The sequence below is a fragment of the Netta rufina genome, assembly GCF_964035555.1.
Source record: "Netta rufina genome assembly, chromosome: 2".
In the NCBI taxonomy this organism is placed as follows: Eukaryota; Metazoa; Chordata; class Aves; order Anseriformes; family Anatidae; genus Netta; species Netta rufina.
The window spans coordinates 134,594,985-134,605,693 of record NC_140124.1 but is presented as its reverse complement, the minus strand read 5'-3'; positions in this window follow the sequence as shown (position 1 = coordinate 134,605,693).

The window sequence follows — 10,709 nt, the reverse complement described above, 5'->3', positions numbered from 1 at the left end:
GCAGAATGAAGGCACCACAGCAGCCTGGAAGGGGGGTCTGGATGTGACTGAGTCACAGATAGATAATTCCTTCCCTCTCCATGGAAAGCACATACAAAAAAGTGCTTTGTGCAGAGACACAGCGCTGGCAAGGAGGCTTCTCCGCCTCGAGCAGCTCTAGGAAGTCATTTGGGGCCGCAGCCACGTTCCCGGGGCTGTAGGAAAGGTCAGCGCCTCGTTGTCCTTCACCTCTGCGGGGCTTGGCTCAGCAAATCTGCGCCGCCGGCCGCTCTGAAGTGCTTCCAGCTCGTGATAAATTCGGGCCCCACGCGCACACACGGTGAGCTCCCCGTGCCCAGCCCGTGCTCGGGGGCACGGGACCTGCTGCCCAGCGCCGGGCTCCAACACCCAGAAAGAAAATGCTGCCAGGTCTTCATCCAAAAAAAAAAAAAAAAAAAACCAAAAAGGCTGGGTTTAAATCCTGAAGGATGAGCTATGGGCACAGACCTAGCTCCTGGTCTCACATCCCTGCGTGCTGACGCCAGCGAAGGTGGGAGGGAAAAACATGAGCAGGAGGGGAACGTGGCTCAGAAAATATTTAATTCTGGAATTCTCCTCTTTTTTTTCTTTTTTTTTTCCCTTTGTGCGTAACCCTGCAGTGCATCTCCCCCAGCGTCTGCCTGTTCGGAGAGGACATTTCCCCGCAGCCCGCAGAGAGAGGGGAAGGCAGAGGTAACGTCAGGTGATGAACGCCAAAGTTTAATTTCGGTGAAAGTTCACGTCTTTGCAACATTTGCAAGCCGGTGTTTTAGATGATTCAGGCGGGCCTGCCAAGTGCACCATCTCCCCATACTCCCAGTGAAAGGCTGTGAGTGAAGGTTGCCATGGTTACAGCCGGGTCCCAAAATTGGCTTTATTATATCGTAATTCTCGTTTCTCCTCCCGCCCAGATACAATGAAAGACAGATCGCCAGTTCTGTAATTAACCATGATACAAAAGCTTTTGCTCATTTAGCAACGCTCGAGCAAATGTGTGCAGGGGGACGTTTTGCAGTCTCATTTCCATCAGGACCAGTGAGTGGCGTGGTATTTGCTGCACCCAGCCTGCAGAAATTTGGTACATAATTCCTCTTGTTTCCTGAAAGTTAGTTTGGTATTTTCATTTGTTGCAAAAATATCGCCCATAAAGCAAACAAGCACACCCACGACTTCCTTTTATAAAGGATACGTTGCGTGTAAAGACCCGCATTGTATGAGTTATTTTCACTGGGGAAGAAAAAAAAGAGCTTGGGGTGACTGAAGATGGTGGCTGCTAAGAAGAAATCGTCCAGGACTTCACGTTGTACCTGCTGAGAAGCAAACGGCTCCTCTAGGTGAGACGTGGCAGGGTATCTTCTGACTGTTTGCATAAGTGACACACGAATAATCAGTAATGATTTGGGAGCTTTTTAGGCTCCTGGGTCATTGCAAAGCAGATTTTGTGAGCCGGGTCACACCGCCCTGTGGGTGAGGGCTTGGCACGCCTGGGGCTGTGCCCTGGTAATCGAGGAATGCCAGAGAAAATAGGATGGCACATCAGGACAAGATAAATGTGGCACCAAAAGGCTGCTCATAACCCCTGCTGTAGGGTTGTCCCCAATGGCCAGTGGATCCTTTTTGTAAAGGATCAACCCCCCATCACCCAACGGGACCAGGATTTTGTCTCGAAGCAGCTGAACAAGATATGCAATACAAAACTGGCACAGCATTGAGGAAGACCAGCATTTGCCGTGCTTTAATCTTACTCTGAGAGCTCTCAGAGCTTGAACGCCTGTCGCCGAGTGGACGTAAGGCATACGTATGTCGTACCCACCGCGCAATAAATCTTTCGTTTGCTTGCAGCCCGGGAGCTGTGGAGGAGGCACATGCTTGGCTGAGCACCGCTGCTGACGGGGGCTGTGCAAGGATGCTCCGGGCTGCGCCGAGCGAGCGGTGAGTCACTGGAGTGGGACGGCACAAAAGCTCATTTCCCCGCTTACTCAGAGGTAAAATATTTCTGGAACCGAGCCTGGTTTGTGGTAGGAATATTAAGGATGTTTCTGTCTTTTTCTGATAAAGCTCCTTTTGGAAAAAAAAAAAAAAAAAAAAAAAAAAAAAGAGTGAGGGAGATCATTGGTTCAGTTAGCACCGAATCCTTTCAGAAAGCCTGCAGCCGAGTTTTCCTTTGCAAATCGGTTTGCACGGCTCTGTCTGAAACACGCCTCGGAACAGCACTGGCAGCTCCTGTACCGAACACCGAGCGCTGCGTTTTCCCTTTGATCTCTGCTTTGTGTTTAATACCCCGTGGAGAACCGGATTGAGCCCGCGTCTGAAACGCGGACCGTAGGAAATCTGTGAGTTTTCAAGCCTTGATGGAGTAATTAGAAGATGAAAAGCCGTATGATAAAAAATAAAAAAATAAAAGAATAAAGGCACGTTTAGCTCCTGTAAAGCCCTTCAAGTTCCACTAAATAATGAGTGGAATTTAAACCATTTTTTAATTAAAACCTAAGTAGTGGAAATAATTTTCCTGCAGTGAAAATCTGATGAGGCTAAGAGTGAGGTAACGCTGGAACTAGAGGTCCAGTGCCTAAAGGGGGCTACAGGAAGGCTGGGGAGGGACTCTGTGTCAGGGGGTGCAGGGATAGGGCAAGGAGGAGTGGCTCTAAACTAGAAGAGGAGAGATTTAGATCAGATAGGAGGAAATTCTTCACCCAGAGGGTGGTGAGGCCCTGGCACAGGCTGCCCAGAGAAGCTGTGGCTGCCCCATCCCTGGAGGTGCTCAAGGCCAGGCTGGATGGGGCTTTGGGCAGCCTGGGCTGGTGGGAGGTGTCCCTGCCCATGGCAGGGGGTGGGACTGGGTGGGCTTTAAGGTCCCTTCCAACCCAAACCATCCTGTGGTTCTATGACATATGGCAAAAGCAAAAAGAGGCCAAAGAGAAAGAGGTAAAAGACTGTTCAGTTGTGTCCCTGAGTTCAGTAAACCCATGCCCATCAGGGTGGGAAAAGGATGAGACATTGCACAAATCGTAACCCCTGCTGTAGGCACCAAGCCTCAGTGATGGGAAAACATTTTTCCCTCCAAATCGCTCGTTTTTCCTCATCTTCCTTTGTCATTGCCTGTGTCGCTCACTCCTTTTACTTTCTGCAGGCAAAAGAAATGAGAAGTATTTAATATATTTATTGTGTTTCCTCAAACGCAGCCAGAGCCATGGGGCACCTCCTCTGCTCTCTGCCACCCTTGGCTTGCAGACGCCAGGTCTGATGCTAAACCAGTGCTCTGGAGGAACGTGCGGGCATCTGATATGGATGTTAACGAGGAATTCAGCTCCGTGCTCATAACTAAGTGCACTCTTAACTGCAGGTAATCAGCCAGAAGCAGCAGTGGAAGCTCTTCACAGGGAGGTTATAAGTGTGTGTCTTGCCCCTTGGGCGCTGGGAAGTGTTTCTGTCCTGGACTTGAGGTCGGTTATGTCAGGTTTGGTGTTCCTATAACCCTCTTTTATCCCCCATTAACTTCCTTTTGTGTTACCCGTGCCCTCTTCAATATGCCCAGGCTCCTTGTTCCCCGGGGGTGGGCATGGAAACCCACCTGTCCTCGGAGTGAGATGGTGTCCTGTGGGATGCCCGACTGCAGCCTGCACTGCAGGGGGCCAAGCCCAATTTCCTGCTAGGCATTTCCAGCATCCCCAGCTCTGGAAAATAGAGTCTGAAATATTAGGAGTCCCCCAGACACATGGAGGTGGGAACCCTGCAGTTCAAGAAAGCAGCAATGAATGAGATGGTTTCTGAACAGAAATTTGTTTTTTGCTTTCCTCAGAAGTCCATTAGGAGCCGCTCGGCTGGTTCGAAGCGCTCTGATTCTGATGAAGTGGCATTTCCTGACGAAAAGCTGTTGTTTTGATGGAAAACTTCCCTCCAGCTTCCAATTTGTTTATTGACAGTGACAAAAGCAGGTTTTTACTTCTGTCAGCAGGGACAAGGCGGCCGTAAAACGAGCAGGCTGCCTTGCCTCACGCGTTATCAGCAGAACTGCCAGCTAAGCACTAATTCCTGAGCCCTGTGGTGGCCGATTCTCGGCAGTGATGTATGGAGCAGAGCAGCAAAACACGGTGCCTTTTTCCATTTTGCTGTGCTGGGGGTTAGAAAAAAAAAAAAAAAAAAAAAAAAAAAAAAGACTTTAACCAGTGAAGTGATTACACTGCAAAAAGAGGGGATGCGTGTGCCTGCAGGTGAGCGCGTGGCCCCAACATACCGCTTCATGGATGTGTATTTCTGATCGGGATTGATGTAAAATAACTGGAGGGGGTGGCAATATCTACCTGTTTTGACAGAATTCAGACTTTCTGGCTACATCTGGTAAGATGTAGATAGCAGTAACACGGAGCTGAGGGCAGTGGAGTGATTTGTGGTTCTCCATCTAAGAGTAAACATATCTAACATGAACGTATAACAATACAATAGGGCACACAACTCAGACTATTGTGAGCCTAGCACTGTAAGAATAACGTTTGCTTGAGATCTTTCCAGAGAGATTGTTTTTGATTAGCCTCACCACCGTGCTTTCTCCACTGGAAGCATCAGCTCTGCTGCTTTGTTCCTTCAGCCTCCTCCCTTGGCACCGAGGGAAGGAAAGCAGCGGGGTGACACCGCCGGCTGCACAAAAGGACCTGAGGGTGCCACGAGAAGAAGACACGCCAAAGGCACAGCGTGGAGCGGGCTGAACTCAATAAACACAAGCAAATGTGTAACAAGTAAAACAGAGAATATTTAAGGTCACTTACTGGCAGGGGGAGGTTTAAGCAACACATTTTTTTAACCCGATCTCTTGCAGCTTTTAAGATATTTTTTCACTGTTCTCTGGCCACAGAGATGTCTGTGTTATTCTTCACTTTTACCTCTCTCTCTAGTATTAGGTCCTGTTCCAGGCTTCTTGTTTTGAAGCCCTTTGAAGGAATTATCACAGAGATTGTCCCAGGCAGAAATGGGAGGTTTGCTCTTTGGCTTCTGCCTCAAAATCACCCTACAGCAGCCAGCAGTGACAGCACCTGATGTGCAGGGGTCGGGTGGGACGCTCAGAGGATGTCACAGCTCTGTCCTCTTTGAAGAAACTCATGTGGTTTTAGTTCACGCTGACCAAGGTGTTGCAGCTTGTGCTCAGCCTCCGAGGAAATGCTGGGTGCAGCTCATGACGTGGCCGTGCAGAGCACCAAAGCTCCTGAGACGAGGCAGCACAGCCCTCCACACCACCAACCTCAAATGGCAGCAGGGAACTTGAGCTCAGCCTCAGCGCTGAGCCCAGCTGGCAGCGCTGGGGCAGCTTTTTGGGAAGGCAGAATTTGAACCAGGGCTGGTCCCGGTGCTGCTGCCCTTCGAGCATGAGCACGCTGCACAGGCTGGCTTGCACCAGGGGCCTTCTGTGTGTTCCTGGGCGTTTTTGCCCTCCTCCGCCCAGCAGCAGCAGCTGTACAGGGGGAGTTTTGAGCCTCTGCACAACATCTTTGACCCAAATGTGCCGGGTCAGTGCCAAAAATGCCTTTTCGGAGGCGGGTCGGGGGGTGCGGCGGTGCTGCTGGGATTGTGCTGGGAGCAGCAGCTGGAGGAGGGGGAGAAGGGCTGCCAGAAACACCCCTCCTCAGCCTGCACCCATGGTTTGTAGAAACGGGTCCTTCATCCTGCATTTTTTTCCTCCCTGCCAGCTCCCTGCTGCATTTGGGAAGCGCCGGAAGGGATTTGAAACATTCCCGTCCAGGGCTTGCTTCGAGCGCAGCCTTCATCACGCCTGTGCAAACCTGAAGGAAAATTGCATCTCATTCACCGCCGAGTTCGTCGGGACCGCACGTGATGGCCCCGCTCCCAAGTTAATCACAAAGTAAATATTTTGGGAGCAAAGCGGGTAGGAGCCGGTGCTACCAGGCAGCCATGGGAATCGGCCACCAGTGGGGTTTCAGCACGGGCTTGGTGCTGTGGGGTTTTTTTTTTGACCGAAGTGCTGACAGGCACCAGCGGCCCCGGCCAAAACAAACACGAGGATTTTTCTTCCTCCCCTCTCCCTGAGCTAGCAGCAATCCTTGGAGACAGGGAGCTGCAGCATCGCAAGCCTTTGGACCGAGATGTGAGCTTGGGGAGGTTTTTATGGTTGCTTACAACCTGCCTGCAAACTCTTAAGCAACGCCTTGGGGCCACGGGGATTACGGGGCCCTGCTGCCTCTTGGGCTGATGGTCATAAACCATTTTTTTGTGGAAATGAAGTGGTGCTGGGCTGGGGGAATCCACCTGCTGGCTCCTGGGGCCTGCAGAGCCGCTCTCTGCCCAGCTCCACCTCAGCGGCCCTTCGTGGGCGAGGTGGGCCAGCGCGGAAAGCAGAAGCTGAGAGCTAAAAGCCTTGGGAAATAAAAGCTGTTCCCCAGAAGGGATCAGCTCCTCTCTGCTCCTTTGTCTCGTTTAAACTCCTCTGCCAGCCTGGGCCCTGCGCCTCAAAGCCAGACCCTGGGATTGGGATGTGACCATGAGCGGCTAAGAAAGCCTCGCGATGAGAGAGGTTGGACGTGGTGCTTGGGGACACGGTTCAGTGGGTGACACTGGTGGTAGGGGATGGTTGGACCAGGTGATCCTGGAGGGCTTGTACAACCCTAATGATTCTGAAAAGAGTTCTATGAAAAGAGTAAAACTGTTGCAGCACTGCTCGGCCCATGGATCAGGCTAAGCCTAACGCAAATACCTTAGTTCAGCATTGCAGGAAGAACCGGTGACTGATTTTGTGAATGATTAGAGGGGAATTATTTCCCCCTGGTTGTAAAGCGGGGTGAAGAGGTCACGAAGAAGATGGCATTACAGCTTGTTTGTTTTTCATTTCAGCTCCTTCCACACCACGTGAGCTGGCCAACTTCTTCCTTCACTATTTTCAGTGATTAAAACCAACCGAGCAACCCAACCAACCAACCTCATTCGATGGCTTTCTGCCACCCTGACGAAGAGAGCTGTAAAGTGGAAATTCAATATCCATTATAATAGGAGGGGTTTCTGTGGGGTTTCTGGGGAACATCACTTCATCTGTGACCCGTAGCCTCAAGCAGGTCTCCCTGCAGGCACAAGAGCACAGATGCCAGCCTGCAGGGCCACAGCCACGGCCTCGCTCTTGCTGAAAGTACCATTTTGCGTGTGATTCCCTGCAGAAACAGGGCTTAGCAGCTGATTCCCCAAGCAAGTTGCCAGCTTTGAGCAAAGTGCCAAGTCCCCAGGCTATGAAGTTCCTGCACAAGCAGCAGCTGGTACAGCAGAGCGGCTGTGTTCATTTAAATTATTAATGCCTTTTGCTGAGAAAAAGGCGAGCAGGGCACCTGCCTGACATTTCTGACGATGTGGGGTGAAGTACGAGGCTGCGGCAGGCACTGCTGGTGGAGGATGAGGTGCAGGAAAGAGGGACGGGGGTTCGGTGCTTTCAAATGGTGAGAAGGCACACTGGAAAAGGCCACGATACTGGCTAGAGAAAAGCAGAGACGCAGGGGAAAGCAGGTGTGGTTGCAGGAGGCTGGCTTTGAGGGCTTTGCTGGTTACCTTCTTCCGCCATCCCAGCTTCCTCATGATTTTCTTAGGAGCACGTTGCAACGTCACCCTCCCCAAGTCATCCACTGGTCACGCTTTGCAAACAAAGAGAAATGTTTTGGTAGCACTGCCACCTCGCCCATGCTGCAGCAACCTGACGGGCAGGGTGGAAGTTTGAGCCTCACGCCAGCTGCACTTCTCCCCTCTTGTATGATTTACCTCTGTGCCATGTCCCTTTCTTACCCTTGTCCCAAGAGAGCTTCAGAACGAGCAAACCACAGAACGAGCAAACACCTCCTGCCCTGTTCTGAAACCTCTCGTGGTTATGGAAGGAAAAGAGTGTTGTAGACTTGGGTCAGCTGAGTGAATGAGTGCAAAAAGACTTCTCCAGTCCTTGAAAACTTCTTTATTGCTCAGAGGGACAGGTATGAAAGTTTGATATGCTGTGGGATTAAAACATTTATAAAGTTAAAAGACATTCAACACACAAATGACACATTGTAGCTGCTGACTAATTTTAAAAAAAGAAAAAAAGAACACACATTACATTGGAAATACAATCATAAGAGCTATTTCTTGAACAAATACCAACCAATAGGAGAACATAGCACAGTCAACCCATTTCAAGCATTCAATAGTCATCAGGAATGAAGAAAATCTGTGAATTCCTGGAGCTTTTGACTCCTGTAATTATTTTCTAAATCATGTACAGCAACCATGTTAGCTATATTAACATTTTAGATAAATGGCCTGGAAAACTGAAACACAACAGAGCAGTGTGTGCACTGAGGAGAAGTAGGGGAGCAAGTGACTCAACTGTTTTGACAGGACAATTTCAGGTTAATTTATCATTTATCTGCAACAGGAGTTGCCTTTACCAGTAGTTCTTTCAAACCACAAGGCCATTAAAAGCTTCCACATGCCCTTCTGAACAGCAGTTAATCAAAGGCAAACTCAAAGTGTAATTTTTGCATGGAAAGATGTACCTGCTTAGCAAAAGCGTTGAGAATAAGGTAGAGAGAGGGAGAGCCCACATGCTGCCACGTCTCCATTTCTGCTGTTCCCAGACTGACTAAATTAATGCTACGTGGCTGTGTCTGCAGATGGCACAATCACATCTGCATTATGCCTGCAGACATTCCCTGGTTTAGCAGGGTCTGATTACTACCTTTACTTGTTCTGACTGAAGTCAGTCACAAACCAGGACACTCTGGAGGAGGTGTGTTTGAAGCACAGCTCTGCTCCCTGAAATAACTAACTTCTTGACTATGAACCCATCATCGGAATTTATCTTCTGTTATCACTGACAACGATGCTCAGTTCTATCACGGGACGTGCCAGAGTTGTAAGATCTGGGAACTGTAGTTACACGTGGGTAAGCTATGCAAAAATCCTGCCCAGAGAAATGCATGGGCATCATAGGACTTTGCCTTGCAAATGTCCTGTTGCAGACCATTTTTCAGATGGCTCCTTAGCTTAGTTTAGAGGTTTGGCACTCAGTACATCACTGACAGGTGATATGATAGAAACCTCACAACTAGTGAAGTCACGTCATGGTCCTCAGTGGGAATACGGTTTGGGGCTGTTTTTATAGATCCAGAACCTAAAGGACGCTTCTACTTACTATGCTCCCTACAAAGGCATTAACCTTGATTTTATGCAGTGGACATTTTGCTGCTGCAAATTATATATTCTCAACTTTTTTGTGGCATAGGGTGCACCAACAAACTAAGAATTGCGCACAGTAGTAGACAAAAATAAAGAAAGCATGGTATAGAAATGCTTATGCTAAGCTGCATATTAATAAATGGATGTCTTGCTGAAAAATCAACCTTTCAGTTATCTCCCTTACAGCCTTACTTGGCAAATACACATCCTATCAGTTAATGGCAACCATATTGGACAAGAAAGCTACACTATTTTTGCAACACCAAAAGCAAATGCATCAGAACAAGTGACCCTGAGATTTACGTCCATATTCCTGGACATAAGTTTAAATTTACGATATGGTATTAACAACACCTTTCTCTTCGTGAAACCAAGAAACACCTGAAAAACAATGCTGCTCCAACTCTGATAAGCATGCCTGCATTTAAAATCTGCTAGGTGCAACTAACCATGTCCTTAATCTCTGTTCTGAATAAGGATGCTAGCCTCGACTTACTCCTTTATGGTGTTTTTGCTGGTGAGAGTCCGTTGTTGAATAATCTAAAGACAAATGACAGTTACAAAAACAGCAAACAATATTCGTGTTTAATCATTTAATGAAAAATATTACTTTAAAAAAGCAGGGAGACTTTTCAAAGATACAAATGGGAGGTAGACACCTCACTTTGAGGTGTTTCGAAGGCCATTCGTAATCTCCCTTAATACTTAACAAATGGCACTTGAACAATGATTAACTTGGCTAAATTTCAAAAATATGATAAAGGTATGGTTGTTAAGTCCAAAGACAACAAAGCCAGAAAATTAGAGAGCCTGAAGTATATGAGCATATATAGGCACCTGTGAAGAACACTTTAAGAAGATATGAATAGTTGCTTGTGTTTCACTTGTGTGGAAACAGCACAGAATTAGTCCTATTATTATTTCCCTGAGCAGCTCACATCAGATGAGAGAAGATCAGGATCAAACCCAAAATACCTACAAACATCTCCTCCGTGCAGTTATGATTAGCCTGCTTTTCTGCATTGCTGTAGTGATGTTGTATCTCAGACATAAGGAAACTTTGTCATGTATAGTCTACACACAAAAAAAAACAATGATAAAGAAAAGAGACAAAAGCATTTACTACTATGACACAACGAAGAAAAGTTAAAATTTCAAGATGGAGTCACTATAAATAAGTGGTTTTTAGATAGTCCTCTTGAAATATTAATTCAACTCAGAACAAAGCCTGTGCTGAATAAAACTGAAATATGTTTGCTAAACATTATACCTCAAAATAAATTAAAAACAACAAAATGTAAAAAAACAAAACAAAACAAAACAAAAAACAACATTTAAGGTATTTTCAGAAAACTTAAGAGTTGACAGCCAATCTTGCCAAAGAGAATGCTCAAATTATTTACTCAAAATTAGTGGTCCATATCTTATCAAAAGACATTAAATAATCTTTACCTTCTTCTAATAAAAACAACGTTAAGTTTACTTCTGTCTTTTTTTAA